General features: G+C 35.0%; 1 pseudogene across 1 annotated transcript; it reads right to left on the reverse strand.

Annotated features, from left to right (window-relative positions):
• Positions 1–19,345: 19,345 nt before the first annotated feature.
• Positions 19,346–21,562, reverse strand: LOC308344367 (golgin subfamily A member 7-like; annotated as a pseudogene). The gene is made up of 2 exons: positions 21,551–21,562; positions 19,346–19,786 (listed from the first exon to the last, which is right to left on the reverse strand). The product of its transcript is annotated as a golgin subfamily A member 7-like (transcript).
• Positions 21,563–22,696: the final 1,134 nt, after the last annotated feature.

Raw genomic sequence — 22,696 nt, forward strand, 5'->3', positions numbered from 1 at the left:
TTGTTTTGTTTTTTTTTTTTTTGAATTATACATTTAAAGACACAAATTGTAAACTCTTAGAAGAAAATATAGGAAAGTTTCTTGACATAGGCCTTGGTGATGGACTCGGACATGACACTAAAAGTATAAATAACCAAAGCAAAAATGGAGAGACTATGTTAATGAAAAAGCTCTTATGCACCAAAGAAAATAATCTACTGAGTGAAAATGTAATGTATAGAATGGAAAACACAATTGCAAACCAAATATATTATGAAGTTTTAATCTAAAATATATAAAGAGCTCATACAAAATAACAAAAAATAAACAAATCACATTTTTTTCTGTTCTAAAATATTATTATTTCTAAGCTTATTTTATTTTATTTTATTTTAATTTGACAGAGAGAGACACAGTGAGAGAGGGAACACAAGCAGGGGGAGTGGGAGAGGGAGAAGTAGGCTCCCCGCGGAGCAGGAAGCATGATGAAGGGCTCTGTCCTATGACTCTGGGATCATGAGCTGAAGGCAGGTGCTTAATGACTGAGCCACACAGGCACCCCATTGATTATTATTTTTTGTTATAGTTGATCCACAATGTTACATGAGTTTCAGGTGTACAACACAGTGATTCAACAACTCTATACATTATGCTGTGCTCACCACAGTATAGCTACCATTTGTCACCATACAATGCTCTTACAATACCATTAACTATATCCCCTATGCTGTACCTTTTATCTTTACAACTTACTCATTCCACAACTGCAAGCCTGTATCTCCCACCCTTCTTCACCTAATTTGCCCATCGCCTACTACCTCTTCCACGTGGTAACCATCATTTTGTTTTCTATATTTATTGCTCTGACTCTGCTTTTTGTTTGTTTATTCATTGTTTTATTTCTTTAGAATTCATGTTTAAGGGGAATGATATGGTATTTGTCTTTCTCTAACTTCTTTCGCTTAATATAATACCCTCTAGATCCTCCATGTTGTCACAAATGGCACGATCTCATCCTTCTGGATGGTTGAGATTATATATATATATATATATATATATCCCACATATTCTTTATTTTATTCATCTATTGATGGACACTTGAATTGCTTCTATATCTTGCCTGTTCTAAATAATGCTACAATAAACATAGGTACATATATCTTTTTGAATTGGTGTTTGTTTTTGTTTTTGTTTTTCCCCATTTGGGCAAATACCCAGTAGAGGACTAATTGGATAGGATATTTCTCTTTTTAATTTTTTGGGGAAATTCCATACTATATTCTACAGTACCCATTTACATTCTCAGCAACAGTGCATGAGTGCCCCTTTTTTTCCACATTCTCATCAACACTTAGTATATCTTATTTTGATTTGGGCCATTCCAACAAGCAAAAGGTGCTATATCATTATGGTTTTGATTTGCATTTCCCTGATTAGTGATGTTGATTTTTTTTTTACTTTTTTATTTTTTATTAACATATTGTATTATTAGCCCCAGGGGTACAGGTCTGTGAATCGCCAGGTTTACACACTTCACAGCACTCACCATAGAACATACCCTCCCCAATGTCCATAACCCCACCCCCCTTTCCCTCCCCAGTTCCCTCCAGCAACCCTCAGTTTATTTTGTGAGATTAAAGCCCCTTATGGTTTGTCTCCCTCTCGATCCCATCTTGTTTCATATTTTCCTTCCCTACCCCCTAAACCCCCCACATTGCCTCTCAAACTCTTCATATCAAGGAGATCATATAATAATTGTCTTTCTCTGATTGACCTCTTTTGCTCAGCAAAATACCCTCCAGTTCCACCCATGTCATTGCAAATGGCAAGATTTCATTTCTTTTGATGGCTGCATAGTATTGCATTGTGTAAATATACAACTTCTTTATCCATTCATTGTTGATGGACATCTAGGTTTTTTCCACAGTTTGGCTATAGCAAACATTGCTGCTATAAACATTCAGGTGCACGTGCCTCTTCGGATCACTACATTTGTATCTTAGGTAAATACCCGGTAGTGCGATTGCTGGTTTGTAGGGTAGCTCTATTTCCAAATTTTTGAGGAACATCCATGCTGTTTTCCAGAATGGCTGCACCAGCTTGCATTCCCACCAACAGTGTAAGAGGGTTCCTCTTTCTGCACAACCGTGCCAGCATCTGTTGTTTCCTGACTTGTTAATTTTAGCCATTCTGACTGGTGTGAGGTGGTATCTCATTGTGGTTTTGATTTGTATTTCCCTGGTGCTGAATGATGTGGAGCACTTTTTCATGTGTCTGTTGGCCATCTGGATGTCTTCTTTGCAGAAATGTCTGTTCATGTCCTCTGTCCATTTCTTGATTGGATTATTTGTTTTTTTGATGTTGAGTTTGAGAAGTTCTTTATAGATTTAGGATACTAGCCCTTTATCTAATATGTCATTTGCAAAAATCTTCTCCCATTCTGTTAGTTGTCTTTTGGTTTGTTGACTGTTTCCTTTGCTGTGCAAAAGCTTTTGATCTTGAAGAAGTCCCAATAGTTCATTTTTGCCCTTGCTTCCCTTGCCTTTGGCAATGTTTCTAGGAAGAAGTTGCTGTGGCTGAGGGTGAAGAAGTTGCCGCCTGTGTTATCCTCAAGGATTTTGATGGATTCCTTTCTCACATTGAGGTCCTTCATCCATTTGGAGTCTAATTTTGTGTGTGCTGTAAGGAAATGGTCCAGATTCATTTTTCTGCATGTGACTGTCCAATTTTCCCAACACCATTTGTTGAAGAGACTGTCTTTTTTCCATTGGACATTCATTCCTGCTTTGTTGAAGATTAGTTGACCATAGAGTTGAGGGTCCATTTCTGGGCTCTCTGTTCTGTTCCATTGACCTATGTGTCTGTTTTTGTGCCAGTACCATACTGTCTTGATGATGACAGCTTTGTAATAGAGCTTGAAGTCTGGAATGGTGATGCCACCAACTTTGGCTTTCTTTTTCAACATTCCTCTAGCTATTTGAGGTCTTTTCTGGTTCCATATAAATTTTAGGATTATTTGTTCCATTTCTTTGAAACAAAAAATTGATGGTATTTTGATAGGGATTGCATTAAATGTGTAGATTGCTTTAGGTAGCATAGACATTTTCATAATCTTTGTTCTTCGAATCCATGAGCATGGAACATTTTTCCATTTCTTTGTGTCTTCCTCAATTTCTTTCATGAGTACTTTATAGTTTTCTGTGTACAGATTTGTTGCCTCTTTTGTTAGGTTTATTCCTAGGTATCTTATGGTTTTGGGTGCAATTATAAGTGAGATTGACTACTTAATTTCTCTTTCTTCTGTCTTGTTGTTGGTGTATAGAAATGCAACTGATTTCTGTGTATTAATTTTATATCCTTTCACTTTACTGAATTCCTGTACAAGTTCTAGCAGATTTGGAGTGGAGTCTTTTGGGTTTTCCACATAAAGTATCATATCATCTGCAAAGAGTGAGAGTTTGATTTCTTCTTTGCCAATTTGGATGCCTTTTATTTCTTTTTGTTGTCTGATTGCTGAGGCTAGGACTTCTAGTAATACGTTGAATAGCAGTGGTGATAATGGACATCCCTGCCGTGTTCCTGACCTTAGCAGAAAAGCTCTTAGTTTTTCCTCCATTGAGAACAATATTCACTGTGGGTTTTTCATAGATAGCTTTGATGATATTGAGGTATGTACCCTCTATTCCTACACTTTGAAGAGTTTTGATCAAGAAAGGATGCTGTACTTTGTCAAATGCTTTTTCAGCACCTATTGAGAGTATCATATGGTTCTTATTTTTTTTTATTAATATATTGTATCACATTGATTGATTTGTGGATGTTGAACCAACCTTGCAGCCCTGGAATAAATCCCACATGGTCGTGGGCAATAATCCCTTTAATGTACTTTTGGATCCTTTTGGCTGGGATTTTGGTGAGAATTTTCACATCTGTGTTCATCAAGGATATTGGTCTGTAATTTTCTTTTTTGATGGGGTCTTGCCTGGTTTTGGGGTCAAGGTAACGCTGACCTCATAAAATGAGTTTGGAAGTTTTCCTTTCATTCCTATTATTTGGAACAGTTTCAGGAGAATAAGAATTAATTCTTCTTTAAAGGTTTGGTAGAATTGCCCTGGGAAGCTGTCTGGCCCTGGGCTCTTGTTTTTTGGGAGATTTTTGATGACTATTTCAATCTCCTTACTGTTTATGGGTCTGTTCAGGTTTTCTATTTCTTCCTGGTTCAGTTGTGGTAGTTTATATGTCTCTAGGAATGCATCCATTTCTTCCAGATTATCAAATTTGATAGTGTATAGTTGCTCATAATATGTTCTTATAAATGTTTTTATTTCTTTGGTGTTGGTTGTGATATCTCCTCCTTCATTCATGATTTTATTTGGGTCTTTTCTTTTCTTTTTGATAAGTCTGGCCAGGGGTTTCTCAATCTTATTAATTCTTTCAAAGAACCAGCTCCTAGTTTCATTGATTTGTTCTACTGTTTTTTTGGTTCTATTTCATTGATTTCTGCTCTGATCTTTATGATTCCTCTTCTCCTGCTGGATATAGGCTTTCTTTGCTGTTCTTTCTCCAGCTCCTTTAGGTGTAGGGTTAGGCTGTATTTGAGACCTTTCTTGTTTCTTGAGAAAGGCTTGTATCACTACATATTTTCCTCTCAGGATTGCCTTTGTGGTGTCCCACAGATTTTAAACAGTCGTGTTTCCATTATCATTTGTTTCCATGATTTTTTTCAATTCTTCTTTAATTTCCTGGTTGACCCATTCATTCTTTAGCCTCCATGTATTTGGGTTCTTTCCAAATTTCCTCTTGTGATTGTGTTTTAGCTTCAGAGCATTGTGGTCTGAAAATATGCAGGGGATGATCACAATCTTTTGGTACCAGTTGAGACCTGATTTATGACCCAGGATGTGATCTATTCTGGAGAATGTTCCATGTGCAGTAGAAAAGAATGTGTATTCTGTTGCTTTGGGATAGAATGTTCTAAATACAACTGTGATGTCCATCTGGTCCAGTGTGTCATTTAAGGCCTTTATTTCCTTGTTGATCTTTTGCTTGGATGATCTGTCCTTTTCAGTGAGGGTGGTTTTAAAGTCCCCTACTATTATTTTATTATTTTTGATGTGTTTCTTTGATTTTGTTATTAATTGTTTATATAGTTGGCTGCTCCCATTTTAGGGGTATAGATATTTAAAATTATTAGATTTTCTTGTTGGACAAACCCTTTGACTATGATATAGTGTCCTTTCTCATCTCTTATTATAGTCTTTGGCTTAAACTCTAATTGATCTGATATGATTGCCACAGCTTTCTTTTGATGTCCATTAGCAGGGTAAATGGTTTTCCACCCCTCACTTTAAATCTGAAGTGTCTTCGGGTCTAAAATGAGTTTCTTGTAGACAGCATATTGTTTGTTTGTTTGTTTGTTTTAAATCAATTCTGATACCTTGTGTCTTTTGATTGGGGCATTTAGCCCATTTACATTCAGGGTAACATTGAGAGATATGAATTTAGTGCCATTGTATTCCCTTAAGGTGACTGTTACTCTATATTGTCTGTTCCTTTCTGGCCTACTACTTTTAGGGTCTCTCTTTGCTTAGAGGACCCCTTTCAATATTTCCTGTAGAGCTGGTTTGGTGTTTACAAATTCTTTTAGTTTTTGTTTGTCTGGGAAGCTTTTTATCTCTCCTTCTATTTTCAATGATAGCCTAGCTAGATATAGTATTCTTGGCTGCATGTTTTTCTCATTTAGTGCTCTGAATATCTCATGCCAGTTCTTTCTGGCCTGCCAGGTCTCTGTGGATAAGTCTGTTGCCAATCTAATATTTCTACCATTGTATTTTACAGACTTTTTGTTCCAGGCTGCTTTCAGGATTTTCTGTCACTAAAACTTGTAAGTTTTACTATTAGATGACAGGGTGTGCACCAATTCTTATTGATTTTGAGGGGGGTTCTCTGCCCCTCCTGGATTTTGATGCTTGTTCCCTTTCTCATATTAGGGAAATGCTCACAGTAATTTGCTCCAACATACCTTCTGCCCCCCTTTCTCTTCTTCTTCTGGAATTCCAATTCTAATATTGTTTCATCTTATGGTATCACTTATCTCTCAAAGTATCCCCTCGTATCCCAGTAGTTGTTTGTCTCTCTTTTGCTCAGCTTCTTTGTTCTCTGTCATTTGGTCTTTTATATCACTAATTCTCTCTTATGTCTCATTTATCCTAGTAGTAAGGGCCTCCATTTTTGATTGCTCCTCATTAATAGCTTGTTTTATTTCAGCTTGGTTAGATTTTAATTCTTTTATTTCTCCAGAAAGGGCTTTTATTTTTCCAGACAGTGCTTCTCTAATATCTTCCATGCCTTTTTCAAGCCCAGCTAGCACCTTGAGAATCACTATTCTGTACTCTAGATGTGACATATTACCAATGTCTGTATTGACTTGGTCCCTTCAGTATTGCCTCTTGTTCTTTTTTTCATGGTGAGTTTTTCCACCTTGTAATTTTATCCAGATAAGAATATAGGAATGAGAGGATAAAATAGTAAAAGTGTGGTAAAGACCCCAGAAAAATGTGCATTAACCAAATCAGAAGAGACCCCAAACTGTGGGAGAAGAAAGGTCATAAAAAGAAGTTCAAAGAAAAAAAAAATTTTTTTAATTCAAAATATAGGGGCACCTGGGTGGGTCAGTGGGTTAAAGCCTCTACCTTGGCTCAGGTTGTGATCCCAGGGTCCTGGGATCGAGCCCTGCATTGGGCTTTCTGCTCAGCGGGGAGCCTGCTTCCCCCTCTCTCTTTGCTTCCCTCTCTGCCTACTTGTGATCTCTGTTTGTCAAATAAATAAATAAAATCTTTAAAAAAAATAAAAATAAATTAAAAAAATAAAATTCAAAATATACATACATATATTAGACTGGTGAGCAGAACTGAACCACCCACTTAATTTTGGGTGTGTTTTGGTCTCTTAGAAGAGCTACCTCCCAAAATTTTAAAGAAAAACGTATATGTATATATACAAAAAATAAGGGTAAACATGATGAAGGGATGGAATATGATTGTAAAGATGAAAATTTTTAAAAAAAATTCTAAAAAAGGTGTTGATAAGGTAAGTTTGTTAGGAAAAAAAAAGAAAAAGAAAGTGGAGAGAATTTGCTCAGACTGGAGAGTAGAACAAAGCCCTGTGCTAGATTAGGGTATAACTTGACCTATTAGAAGTTGTATCCCAGATTTTTTTAGAGGAAAATACCCTATATGTATACAAAAAATAAAGTTAGATACAACGAAGGATAAAATACGACTACAATAATGAAGGTTCGAGAAGAATTTTTTTTACGAAAGGTATTGTTAAGATAAACTAGTTAAAAAACATTAAAGAGGAAAGAGTAGAAGTTAAAAAAATTAGAAAAAGAAAATAAAATTTTTAGAAAAATTAAAAAAAAATTAAAAATAAGTAAAAAACAATAAAAAATGAAATTAAAAATATTTAATTAACTTTGCAAGTCTATAGAAGCATGTGGAGAAAGCAATGAATTCCATGCTTTGTTTTCCCCTCCTCTGGAATTCCACTGTTCTCCGTGATCTTGGCTGGAAGTTCTTGCTGATCTTCTGGGGGAGGGACCTGTTGTAGTGACTCTCAAGTGTCTTTGCCCGAGGCGGAACTGCAGCGCCCTTGCCAGGGGCGGGTTATGTAATCTGCTCAGTTTAGGTCTCAGGAGCTTTTGTTCCCTGAATGCTTTCTGTAGAGCTCTAGAGGACTGGAATGAAAATGGAGGCCTCCCAGTCTCTGCCCTGGAGGGCCCAGAGCTCAGGGCCCCACTCCTTAGTGCACCCTTGGAGAAAAGCGTTCAATCACTGCCGTCTCCCTGTTCTCCGGCTGTGCTCCAAGTTCACCCAGCCTCTGACCGAGCGTTTCTGTCTCTAGCATATGGCCCCATTTGTAGTCTCCAAACCCAGCAGATTCCTGCCTCCAGAAAAGGAAGGTGATTCTCCCCGGATCTGCCAATTGTGGGCTCCCTGCTCAAAGAGCAGTAGCCTGACTGTGCCACGAATAACAGTTTAGGGTAAACATGAGCTGAGAGCTCACTCCTTGGCTCTGTCTCTGCAGTCAGCTTCCCTGCTCTGACACAGGCAAGCTCTGTTACACTCAGACACTCCTGATCCTTCTGTGGCCATGCAGGACCTGAGACCATGCTGTTCCAGCAAGTGCTCCACCCCCACTTAGCCTCTGGAGCGATGTCCCTCAGTGGAGCAGACTTTTAAAAGTTCTGATTTTGTGCTCTGTTGCTCTGCTGCTTTCCAGGAGCTGGCCCTTCCCCCCATAGTCTATCTGCCTGTTGCTTCGGATTCACTTCTCCGCACATCCTACCTTTCAGAAAGTGGTCAATATTCTGTTTCTAGAATTGCTGCTCTTCTTTTCTTAAATCTCCTCTTGGATTTGTAGCTGTTCAGAATGGTTTGATAACTATCTAACTGAACACCTGCAACCTGATGTCATCTCAGCCTGCTACTCCTCCTCCATCTTGACTCCTCCCATCAATGTTGATCATCTTTTTATGAGCCTGTGGGCCATCTGTATGTCTCAAACAATCCTATTTATAAATGGGCAAAGAAATCAAATAGGCGTTTTTCCAAAAAAGACATACAAATAGTTAACAGGTAAATAGATATACAAAAAGACATTCAACATCACTAATCATTAAGGAAATGCAAATCAAAACTACAGTGAAACATATTGCCTTGCACTTATTAAGATGGTTAGTATAAAAAAATGTTGTCAAGGATGTGGAGAAATTGTAATCCTTGTGTGTTGTTCATAGGAACATAAATTGGCACAGCTGCTATCAAAACCAGTATAGACACTTCTCAATAAAAGCTTAAAATAGAACTGACATTCATTCAGCAATCCCACTTTGGGGTACATATCCAAAATACTGAAATTAGAATCTCAAAGAGATATCTACATTTTCATTTTTTTATTATTTTACTATTTACTATTTTTATTTTATTATTTTTATTATTTTACTACATTTCATTATTTGTAGTATCTAATATATAGAAATAGTTACTGATAGAAAAATGAATAAAAAGTGTGGTATTTACATATAATGGAAAATCTTTCAGCCTTAAAAAAATGAAGTAAATTCTGGTGCATGTGAAAACATGAATGAAACTTGAGGACATAATGCTAAGACAGGATAAGATAAGATAGTCGCAAGACAAATACTTCATAATTTTATTTATACAAGGTATTTAAGGTAGTCAAACCCATAGAAACAGAAAGCAGAATAATGGTTGTCCAAGGAGGGAAAATTAGAGGTCACTGTTCAATGGGTATGAAGTTTCAGATTTATAAGATAACTAAGATCTAAGGATCCTCTATACAACATTGTGCCTCTATTTTTCAGTACTGTGAATGTACTATATTTTTCACTTAAAAAAAACTGCTAAGGGGGCAGTATTCTGATTAAGTGTTCTTACTACAATTATTACTCTTAATAAATGCTTTACTTCCTTGGAGATTAAATACATGAGTCTCTCTCTCTCTCTCTCTAAAATATTATATATTATGTTATATTAATATAATATCAATTATTATATTCAATTAAACTATAATTGAAAAAAGAATACCATGCTAACATAGACTTGTTAATAAAATGTATTATATATGACTCTTATCTAAACTTATAGAATTTCTCTTTTTGAGTGTCTGGTGACATTTTCACCAGCAGTGCTGATAAATTTGAAATTCCCCTTTATTACTTTTTCTTTTACATTCATCAATTTACAACTTACTCTGATTACTCTTTCCTCTTTGAATTTTCTTCTTTCTATTTTTCCCTCCACTGGTTATTTTAATTTGATTTTCTTACAGATGAGTCTCTTTGTTATAATATACAATATGATGTAATATATGACATAATGTACTACCCACTGTGTATATAGGCTCATACCTTTTTCTTCCTTTTTTTAAAAAAATTATTTTTAATATTTTATTTATTTTTTTTAGGGAGAAAGAAAAGAGAGCAGGTGTGCATGAGTGGGGGCAAAGGATGGGGGAGGGACAGAGGGAGAGAGTGAATCCTAAGAAGGCTCCATGCTCAGCACAGAGTTCACATGGGGCTTGATCTCACTACCCTGAGATTGTGACCTGAGCTGAAATCAAGAGTTGGATGCTTAACCAACTGAGTCATCCAGGCACCCCAAGGCTCATACATTTTTTTGTCATACTCTCCCAACCATGGCATGAGTTTTATGTCTGTCTGCAATTCTCTATGACATCTATTTACTATCATCATACCTTTTCAATATTCAAACTCTCCAAATTTTCCCTGCATTCACATGTCTTCCTTCATTTAATATAGCAAGATCAACTTTTCACAAAAAAGTATTCCAAAGGAAGTTATCTGTAGTGTACATTAGTGATATGTTCAAAAATGTCAGTAGGTACATATAATCATAAATATAAAAATGAACAAGTATTTTTTATTGCAAAAGCATAATATACTAATATAGATCATAAAAAAAATAAAAGAGAAGGAAGTAAACAAGTGGTTTTCCCAAAATAATTTGACTATGGGAATTCCTTAACTTTCCTTATCTCAGGACACACTATTTGGGAACTGCAGATTTAAATCAACATACATTGAATCTGTGTTCCTCTAACAAATACCTGTGTAGTTTCATATTTAGGTTTAAAATTTGCTCTGAATTTCTATGTCCTCCTATGCATGTGCATGTGCATACGTGTGTGTGTATGCTACATAAATAAAATACTGCTAACAGAAGACCCTTCTAGCCCAATATGAAAGACCAAAAAAACAAAAACAAAAACATAATTTATTACGAGGTTAGTATTAACAGATTTGGATGCCTATAAATGAGCATAAAAGTGACAAGAAAGTTAGGGGAAAATGTAACACATTTTATACAGAAAAGCAGGAGAAAGAACAGTAATTTCCTTGTATTCGACAAACAAAAGGGGCTCCCCCTTGTGACAATAATCTGTAAATCTGGAAGACCCCTGAGTTAATTCCAAATGTGGGTTTTTACAGATCTGAGGTTATTTGAGATAACCTGTAGATTACCTAGATATCCCTTGGATATATCTCTTCATTATCAAAATTGGAGACAAACCCCGAGAGAGATGTATTTCTATTCTAAAAATTAGAATAAAAACTCAGATTCATACTATCTCCAAAGATATACTCTTTAAAAAAACAGGGAAGATGAAGATAATTTAGTTGCTTTTTATAAGTGTAGAAAATAATTTTCATTTTCCCTTATAGTATTTCCCATTGTTCCCTAGGTTGTAAACTCAGCAAAAAAGTAAACTATTCCTTGATTTTTTTTTTTTTTTCCCTATGCCTGCCTGATTTTACTGACTCATTTCTGGAACTTTTATGTTATTGAGCACTGTTTTTTACCAAGTACAGTGTTCCATAGGGCAGGTCCTTGATAAATATTGTTCAATAATTTACTTTCCAAAGTAAATCCCATGAAAACTCTAGAGTAAAAATTGCTCCAAAATCTCAAAGCATAGTACAGATGAACAGTAAATCACTGTCACATTAATAGTGATATCTTATATTTCTCATAATACTGGATTATTACATGCACACACACACATATAGGCACACATATAGTCATCAGATTGGTAATAGAGTTTTCAGTCAACAAAATGTATCATGTATTTTAGATTAAAATTCCACACTGCACTATTATTAACAAGTCTCTTGGAGTGAATGAAATTATCCAATAAAATAAATATTAAACTGAATCCATAAGACATTATATTGGGCTAAAGAAATGCTAAATAATGTTCATGCTTCCTATGCTAAATGATCTGTTCTCTGTAATTTAATTAATATTAGAATGTACCAATTGTAAATACATTTACATTGCTGATGGTACAAACTTGAGGAAGCATTGGACCAAGAAATAAGCAGCTAATAAAATTAAGAACTGTGATCTTATCTGCTGTATTATTGCAGACACAAAAAATTACACGTCGTAGAATTGTGATTATAAAGCTGTTAGCACATCCATAAAATTTGGGGCAAGTTTCAAATTTTGAGGGAGTAAAAAAAAGGGTGTTAGGCCATTCACTTTTCAGGGGGTGAGGAGGGAAGTGGAATTTGAAGGACCTTTGGTATACATCAATTAGAGAAACCTAATTTCTCTTTTGATTAGAGTCACAGAGGTGACTGGCTTGATTGAGAAGTTGTCAGGTATTAGAAATAACACAAATGTTATTTATCCAGCAGTATAACAACACCAAATAAAAGAAAGAAACAAATTAAAAACCCCCAAATCTAAAGCTGATCCCAATTTGTGCAGCTGTTATCGGTTTCTTCTATTCTCCATCCATCCTACCATCTTAAGAATTGATATGGGGCAGGGGAGGTAATAAATGGCAGTCTGTGCCAAGGCTCTGGCATTAAGATTCTTTTGAGTTAACAAATAATCAAAATAATCAAAACCTAGTAGATTCAGGAAAAGCTCTTTACCTCCCTGTCAACTGCCTAAAAATAATTTGGATAGAGGGTTGCTATCACCATAGATAACTACATTATGATATAAACTACGTAGGGTCTGACAGGGAGGAATCTAACAAGACCTGTTTGACTGAACCCCTGTCTTTGTCCCATTGGCTGTGAGTAACCCAACAAACATTTGTTTGTTAAACATTTACTCTTTTTCATTCTTCCTGAGGATTGCAGTCCTTCCTTTGAAGTTTCAGACCACTACCCCCTTTTCCTTAGTTCAGAATGACATATGTACCTCATTTTGCTTATCTGTCTCTGGAATGTCTATGTGGGTTGCCCATGCATATGCAGTTAAATTTGATTTGCTCCTGTTAATCTGTCTTATGTAAATCTGATTCCTAGTCTGGCTAAGACTTGAAGGTGACAGAAATTCTTACTGCCTGGCAATATTCAGGTGGAAATTCTTTCTTTCTTTTTCTTTTCTTTTTTTTTTTTTTTTTTTAAGATTGTATTTATTTATGACAGAGAGAGTACAAGTAGGGGGAGAGGCATGCAGAAGGGGAACAAGAAGCAGGCCCCACTGAGCAGGGACCCCAATGAGGGGCTCTATCCCAAGACCCTGAGAACTTGACCTGAGCTGAAAGCAGATGCTTAACTGATGGAGCCACCCAGGTGCCTCTCCAGGTGCAGATTCTTTAGGAATGCTATGAGTGATATATTGCTCTATGAGGATACGGGAGATAATGGAGCATTGATAGTGATCAAGTCTGATGCTTCATGTTAGTATATTTGGAAGAAAGGTCATACAAGTGGCTGAATGTAAAGGACCATGAGAAGAAAAGCAGCATAACTACTCACAAACATGAGGCATTTTTAAAATTTTCATTGCCATTTAATTAACACTACATAGATTTATTTCTCCAAAGTATTCATATTTATGAATTCATTTGATTACATCCATTGTGTATACTATTTGTTAAAAATTATGATTTATAAATATTTGGCATACTTACACTTCCCTTTCTCCTTTGAGTTGTATATTAGTGAACTCACTCATTAAGAATTCTTCTTTGCCCCATTAACTGCCAGAAAGTGAAGAGTTTGATTTCTGATGTTGTTGGGACCAAGACCCAATTTACATTGCTTTTGACCTTTTCTCTAGGCCTTCAATAAAACAAAACAAAACAAAACAAAATAAAAAGATGTGGAGGATATCATCAAACTGATGGGAAAACATTCCTTTTGAAGGATTCCACTTAAAACTAGTATAAACTATCACAGAATCTATGATTAATTGCTTTCCTCTGCGGCAAATATAATTTGAGGGCAAATTGTGCATTGGGCCCTATACTAAATGGTATGGATCTGCAAGTAAAGTGCAGGGGCACCTGGCTGGCTCAGTTGGTTAAGTGTCTGCCTTTGGCTCAGGTCATTATGCCAGGATCCTGGGCTGGAGCCCCATATCCGCTTCCTGCTCAGCAGGGAGCCTGCTTCTCTCTTTTGCTCTGCCCCTGCTTGTGCCCCCTCTTTCAGTCTCTCTCTCTCTGTCAATAAATAAATTTTTTTTTTTAAAAAAGGAGAAGAAAGAAAGAAAGAAAGTGCAATGTGTAATCCATATTTTCAGTGCAAGCGCAATTTGGAACCATAAGTGGGAAATAGGCCCATAAAACAGATCATTACTATTCAGTGTGCTAAGTGACACACTCATTCCAAAAACATGCAAAGAAAACTACTACAGGAGACTAAATATCCATGAAGAAGGTGAGAAAGGAGCTCCAGAGGGAAGTAAGGTTAGAAGTGAGCTGTGAAAGATGAGAGTTTCTCAAGAAGAGAAAGAGTAGTGGGGCAAAGGAGTAGTAGTTCCAAGAAGAGAGAATAGAGACTCTCCCTTCCTCCCTCTGTCTTTTTCTTTCACACACACACAGTATACAAATATGAATTGATTTTTTTTAAATTTTATTTACTTAAGTAATTTCTAGACACATTGTGGGACTTGGACTGATAATCCAGAGATCAGGAGTCCCGTGCACTTCCCATTGAGCTAACCAGGCACCCCTGAACTGGTTTTTGTAAAGGAGTTTCAGGAGTACTGAACATGTAGGCCTCTTTGAGGGTTCAGATCTTAATTTCTAAGAGATTTCCAAATGTGCAAAGAATTTGAACCAGTCTGTTCATGATTACAACCTCAAAGACAGATTTTTATAAGGCACAAGAATTTCAGTGAATTAAATATTGTATTTCTATACATTTCCTCACATCCACAAAGATCTCTTCTGAACTACAGTATTCAGGGGATACTTGTTGTTCTGTCTATCCATTCCTTATAGAGGGACTGGCCATTGCTTAAAGACAAAGGGAGGTATTGACCTTTTACTTGTTTTCACTTCTGAGTCAGAGATTCAGTATAGATAAGATTATACTGAAGATTTTAAAAATACAGATTTAAAAAAGCAATAGGTAATGAAAACCTTTAACATTTTCAGTCCATTAAAATTAGTAAACATCTTCAGTTCTCAAACATATCTAAGCACTAAAGGAAACCATGAATCTGATATTGAAAGTAAGTTCTGAACCACATTTTAGTATGATTGAATAAAAGAGATGTGACATTATAACTAAATTATGTAAGTTGTTTCTCCCTGGGATATTTTGTGGTTCAAAGAAATGTGGTTATAAAACATGCTTGTTTCTGGTAAGGAAAATGTGCCTGCTTCACTAAATAGAGATCTAAAAGAACCTAGATAATCTTTTGAATTTTGGGCATACACATAAAAGCTTAATATGCGTGACATCTGTCACCCTCCACTAAACGACACAGGTATGAATGGCTATAGTAGCAAGCATTTGGAGTACAATTTGAAAAAAAGCAATTATTAAAATACCAACATTTTAGGAAAAATTGCATTAAAATTATAGTTGCATCAAGTTACCTTAAAAAAATGGAAGAACACAAGTGAAAAACTGATTATGCATTCTATCAATATATTAAAATATACTCCTCTCTTGTTTATAGAAAGTTTCAAATATACTTAAAAATACTGACTTTTTTTTTTTAAGGGGCTTTCAGAACAATCCTTTTTATTGGAAAAAACAAAAACAAGAGCAATTACTAAGTTTTTTCCTGATCAACTTGCTGGCTAACTGAAACAGAAAGGTATCACACAATTCAAAATTAAAATGTTATCTAACTAAATTCAATTTAAATAAATATGCAATCAGCATAAACATGGTATTATTAGTATGGAAAAATCACATAGTTTTCTCTTTTGAAAAATATCAATTATTGATACAGTATATATTTATTTAATCATTTATAGTTGATTTTTATTTACTTATTTTTTTCCCAAAGATTTTATTTGTTTATTTATTTATTTATTTATTTGAGAGACAGAGAGGGAAAGCATGGTGGTGTGGGGGGGTGCTCGACCCCAGACCTGAGCCTAAGGCAGGCACTTAACCAACTGAGCCACCCTGGTGTCCCTACAGTTAATTTTTATTAAAATCTTTTTTGTTTCACTTAGTGACATTGCTTATATTATTTTTTAAATTAAAAAAAATTATAATAAACATGAAATAAGCAGTATAGGTATGGAATATATTCAACCAAAAATGGAAAATGTAAGATGAGAATGAGTGTTTTTTAAACTCATCTTCCTAGCTTCAACTTAATCAAGTACTCTCTTTGACATGAATGCTGCAACTGTCTTCACTGTATAATAGTTAAAAGTTCAAAGACAAATCTATACATGAGAAGAAATTAGCTTAGTGAAAATACTTGAATATAGTCTTCCAAAAATTTCACAGTTGACATAAATAAAATTTTTTTGTTTACAACTTCCTAATTTCAAACAAAATCTGATATCTGACCCAAAAAATAAAAAAAATCTAAGTTTCATCTTACTAACATTAACAGTTATTCAATTCTTTAAAAAAAAGGTCTCTCTTCAGAAACACAATTTTTAAATAAAAGGTATAAACAATTAAAATTAATTTCAAACTGGAATGTATATGCCTAATCTTTCTCCAGAGAACATTTTTTTAAGAAACATAATAAGAGGATTTTTTTAAAGGTAGTTTCCCAGATTATCTCGTTTAAACCTTCTAAACACCCTCTGAGAATCATGTTATTAGTCTTCTTGGATTTAAAAATCTGAAACTAAAATTCCTAGAGATTAGTTAAAATGTCAAGGACACATAGATCAGTAAATGGTGGAGAACATGGGATCAAAACCAGTTAGTTTTTACTTTTTTTTTACCTTCTTTTTTCAAGCACCAACCCAGCATTGAAAAAAAAAAAAAAAAAAAAAACAAAACCAAAAACTCACCCTACGGAACAATTTTTGGACTATAAGTACAAGTCTTTATATTAGCATTTTAGAAATTGCACATTTTTCTTGAGGACGACTTATATTTTATTGTTTAGTGGAAGATTCCCATAAATCATTTATATTTGAAATGCTGACTTAACATCATAATCACTTTCCTGCCCCCAAGAAACTTCTTCACAACTAAGTTAATTCATCTTTGTTTAGTTATGTTTTTATAGGTTAAATGGCTGCTTTTATTTGACAAATTAAACACTTCAGAATTTATTATTGGGTCTTGGTTTTAACGGTGTGATTTCATTGCCGTTCTCTCAGTGCTCCTATAAAAAATAAGTAGTTTCAAGGTCTGAAATAAGGCTGAAAAGTTGAAAGTGCTGTTCATATGATCAAGTAAGGCATTTAGTAAATAAATGTGCTTCTTAAAATGAACAATCACATCTTTTTAATGTTTTTCCTTATAAAAATTTTCAATATATAATTCTAATTGGGAATTAATTTTCTATGTATTACATTTAATACTACATTGTCTCTATTTCAACTAAAAATAACACTTACTTTTTAAAAATGATGAAAATAATCTGAACTAATTTTATACAGAGAGAAATAAATAATGACAATCTTCATATAAATAGACCAAAATGACTAAAAATGCTTTTTGTGTTTTTGTTTTGTTTTGTTTTACAGAGAGAGAGATCACAAGTAGGCATAGAGTCAGGCAGAGAGAGAGGGGGAAGCAGGCTCCCTGCTGAGCAGAGAGCCCAATGTGGGGCTCAATCCCAGGACCCTGAGATCATGACCCGAGCCAAAGGCACTGGCTTAATCCACTGAGCCACCCAGGTGTCCCTAAAAATGTTATTTTTAAAGTTAACCTAAAGTGGCTTAAATCCATATGATGAATTAAATAGGTAATTGATTGGGCATCATGAGTTGAAGTCACATTTAATTAAACCTGTACTTGGAAATATATGTGTACCAGGACTAAGGGGTAAGGACAGTGACTATGAAGCAAAATCTTTTGAAATATGAAACCATGGAATGCAAGTCCCACCACACACCATCCTTCTCCTCCATCAATGCTAAGTAGTCAGGTAAACTTAGGAAATACTGCAAATAAAAATCCCTCCTTGATGATTTTTGTTTGTTTGTTTGTTTGTTTAAGAAAAGTTTTACTAATGTGTTATTGTCTCAGCAAAGTTATTGCAACAAGTTTAAAAGGCAGACAAACACACTATTACAGCCTCCAAAGGAACAAAGGACTTTTATACTATTAAAATATTTCACAGGTCGATGGGATTTACTGAGTAACAGATCCATAAAAGAAAATTAATTTGGAAGATTGAATCCCGTATTAGCACTTACGTTATCTCTGAAAGTAAAACTTTTAACCGTTTCATTCTTTCCTAATATATTTCTGAATTTTTTCCCAAAAACAGTGTTCTCAAACCCCAAAGAAGAAAGAAGGGCATAAGAAACCCTGATACTAAGAACATACAGCCAAAAGAACTAGAAACACTGACTCAGACTTGAGAGTTTTAGTTGGCAATCACTTAACTTATTGGACTTGAAACAGTCATGAGATTTCTGTCCATTGAATACTATATATGTGGAAAGTCTAGGAATCATAACATTTGTCAGTAGGGATAGTTAAAAATTAGCAATCTACAGTATTATTCCTATCATTTTTTTCTCATAAATTATATTTATAACAAAACCATAATTAAAATATTTATTATACTTGTTTACTACACATTCAGGGACACAACAGTGACATTTATGTGCTTGATGGTTTAACATCCATGTTATTGCACTTACTTTCTTTTGTAAGGAGCATTCAACACACACCACATCTTCCCAACATTCAAGATAATGCAATAATAACAAAATTCTCCAAAGAAAAATAACTGGAAATTACATTAAATACTGCTTTAATTAGGAATAATAGCTATCATAAAACAAATAACATCATACATTATTTTTCCAAAGAGTTTAAGTTTGAGAAACTGAACAACAGAAACAGATCTTTACTGTTTTAGTCACAGCAAAACTGGTAGTTCTTCGAAATCTGGGAGATGCATTAACAAACCACAGACAAAGCCTACCTTTCACCAAAATCCTGGAGGAAAGCATTTTATGAATTTGGGAGAAATAAGACTGAACATCGGCTAAGATATGACTTGTTGAAGTCGAGAGCCACCTGGAAAGCTGGCACAAGGAATGAAGAGAACCACCTGTACTGGTGGCAGATAAGAAAGAAACTGTGTTGGGCTAACCAACAGCTTATTTTATTAATGGCTTTGAATAAAACAAATGAAATGATTCATTGTGTTTTCTTAGAAACTATTCAAAAGATTACAGAGTCCTACACACTTTGGAGACACAAAGTGGATGCTAAGTGACTATAGGTCACTCCAGGTATATAACTTCAGAAAGTCAGTCCTTGGAGTAAATGGCACCATGGCTCTGGTGGCAGATACAAAGGAGGATGGTCTGGAGAGGAGGTAGTGGACACTCTGTGATTGGCCAGTGAATAGATGAGGGTCCCAGCTGGAAACAGGTTTTTTAATTCTATGGTTTATCTTCCGCTGCTCATGCCTTTGTCTTCATAAATGGTGATTTCAATCCAAACAGTCCTCTCCCAGTGGGCTCTGTCAGGAGAAGGCCTTGGGAGCATATATCTTCTCATCCTGCTCTTGAATGTGGACACTTTCTTTAGAACCTTCTTATAATGAGTTTCCATGTGTAAGAAGATGGTGTATGCTGTTAAACAAGCCATACAGCCTTCTAGATAAGATTGGCCCCCAAGCTTCTCTGCTTGTGCATAAAGGTTATTTAGAGTTTGAACTGTTTCTTCAAAGTCTACCTATCACTCTGGTTCTCCAGGAGAACCAGGAGCTTGGTCTGGAACCAGCATGGTATGCCACTGCTATAGTCTCGCTGAATGCACACCTTCCCCCACACACCGCGCCTGCTCAGGCCTCAGGGTGAGGGGCCCACCACCTCCTCTGCTCTCCTGCTGAAGTTACAAGACCCACCCCTGCCCCGACGCCCACGCCATGATGATCCTGATACCATAAGCATATTAGTGATTCTAGAAATCCTCCTTAGGTGTTTTTGTTTGTTTGTTTTTAAAATTCTCTTTAACTTTATTCGAATCAAAAGTTTTTGACTGTGGAATTTTTTTTTAATCACATTCTGTGATTTATGTCAATATTCTCTGGAAAAACATTTTTTGAAATGTTGTTATGGAATATATATATATATATATATATATATGTATAATTATCAATAATAATGAGCCAGGGGTAGGGTAATTAATAAGCTTTTGTTGTGTACCACGAGGATGTGTTGGCTATTTTAAATAGATTCTCTTATACAATGAACACAGCAATCCTAGGGAGGCATTTACTGCTATTTCGCTTTCCCAGGGGAAGAAACTAAGCCTAGGAAAGTTAAGATAACAAGCCCAAAGTCACACAGTCGTCTGAGAAGGTAAGCATGTATTGTTTCCAAATGCTAAACTTGAAAGAGAAATTTATGTGGAATTTTTATAAGAGCAGTATTTTGTTTGATTAATACTTTACATTGATTAGAAACCATAAGGGTATGCTAAACCTGACACAATATTAAAAAACCACCAACAATGAGGTATTCTAGTTTAGTGCTCCTTCTGAAAACAAGAAATGACTCTAAAAATAGATTTGGAAGTGGTACAGCAGACATCGTCAGCTGGAACACAGAAGTTACAATTAATTTAGGATGATAAGTTCTTAAGGGTAACTCAAATTATTGCAGAAATAAACATGACAAATATCATTTATTCATGTTTAACTTGTAAATCACATTGGCAAAAGACAACTTGACATATAACTGTTACTGTTTTAAGTGATTAAGCAAATATGTTGATAGTTCCTTCATGTCTTTTTTTTTCTATTTCTTCCTTCCCATGTTCCTTGCAAGCATCCTAGTTACAACCTGTGTTCTACTTCTTTTCTTTTCTTTTTTTTTTTTTAAGTTTTATTTACTTATTTGAGATAGAAGGAGTGCACAAGAGAGAGAGCAGAGTAGGGGGCAGAGGAAAAGGGTGAAGCAGACTTCCCACTGAACAAGAAGCCAAAGGCAGGGCTCAGTCCCCAAATCCTGAGATCATGACCTGAGCCAAAGGCAGACACTTAACCAGCTGAGCCATCCAGGTGCCCCACAACCTGTGTTTTAATTGACAATGATATATATCTCATCTACAGTCTTTTTTGTCTCCTTTTCTCTCTACACTTTTTGCAGATTAAAGTTTTAAAAGGAATATGTCTTGAGTGGGTACCTTCCATTGTAGTTATGTTCAAAATGATTACACTATTTAGACCTATAGAACCCTAAAGCTCATGCTAACTGACTTTTTGTGGATGAGAGGTAAGGAGAGGGAAGATGATTTTAACTAATAGTTTTTGACCATTGGAAAGATGGGAGAGGGGCATCTGGGTGGCACAGTTAGACAACGACTCTTGGTTTTGGCTCAGGTTGTGATCTCAGGGTCATGAAACTGAGCCCCATGGTGAGCTCTGGGCTTAGTACTGAGACTGCTTAAGTTTCTGTCTCCCTCTCCCCTGGCCCTCCCCACTTCACTCTCTCTCTCTCTAAAATAAATAAAACAAATCTTAAAGAAAAAAGAGGGAGAGAAGGAAAACATGGAGAATCTAGGATTAGATTCATGGACACCTCACTCAACCATGTGATCCTCCTTTTATGCCATATTTATTCTAATTTTAGGATTTATCTATCTTACCTTGTCATCCATTATGTTATAATAGTTCTGGAAGAGCAAGGAAAGTGGCCATAATAAATATATACAATGCATAAAATAAACAAATATAATGAATATCCACAATTATTAATATTGATATGTACAAATAATTAGTGTGAGTGAAGAAAAATTATTACATATGAAGTATGATGATGTTACTTTCACTGATTACACAGGAGCATATTTAGTGTCTCAAAAGAGATTTTAAGTAGTCATTTAAAAAAAAAGTTGTATACTTCATGTGAGGTATGCAGTGCTTTGAAATGCCTTCAAAGTAAATATTGGAATAAACGTATATAAGAAATACAATCATAGCTCAAACTTGTCCTTCACTCTCATTCCATTTATAAATAAAACTTATGTTAATTATGCAGATAAGACGAGAGGTCTCCAAATAAATCTTTTTGATGTGAAATATTTGACATTTTTTAGATGCATCTCTGGAGTTAGTTTGTCATTAAAATAATTTATTTTAAGGTATTATATTAAGTATCTTTCTATAATATCACAGTCATCAAAATAATTGTTAATTTGAATTAAAATGTGTTTTGAAACTTCTTTTGCATAATGAAATTTATTCTTAGAGAGTATTTGAAGAATTAACTTTAGAGATTTCTAATCTATCTATGCTTTCATGCAGGAAAATCGTAACTAAAGATGCTCTGGGCATCTTAATATAAAAGGGACAGGCAAAGATTTTCTTACACCTTCCTGGGAGTATTCTGAAACTTGTACCAAAAATTACATATAATGCAATTTAAATTATAAATACATTGATATATTAACATAATGTTATATTAAAGTAACTTCTAGGTGGAAATGAGAACTATAATTTAGAGTTGGATATTTATTTCAATCAGCATCTAACTCATAAATATGTACATATTGGGATAAGAAATGCTTGTTATTAATTACTGTAATTATTTAGATATTCCAGTATGCACATCTAAATATGGATTAAGAAATGGCAACTTCCCTGCTTATGGAAATGTGATCACAAAGCATAATGGAGATCCCTCCTTTCCCCTTTAGGCCAAGGTTAAATTACAAAAAAAAAAAAAAAAAGCAAACCACTATCACAACAACAGAAAACAAACTTAAAGCAAGGCATGAATCTACAAGGACAGC

Source organism: Martes martes (assembly GCF_963455335.1).
Source record: "Martes martes genome assembly, chromosome: 6".
Lineage (NCBI taxonomy): Eukaryota > Metazoa > Chordata > Mammalia > Carnivora > Mustelidae > Martes > Martes martes.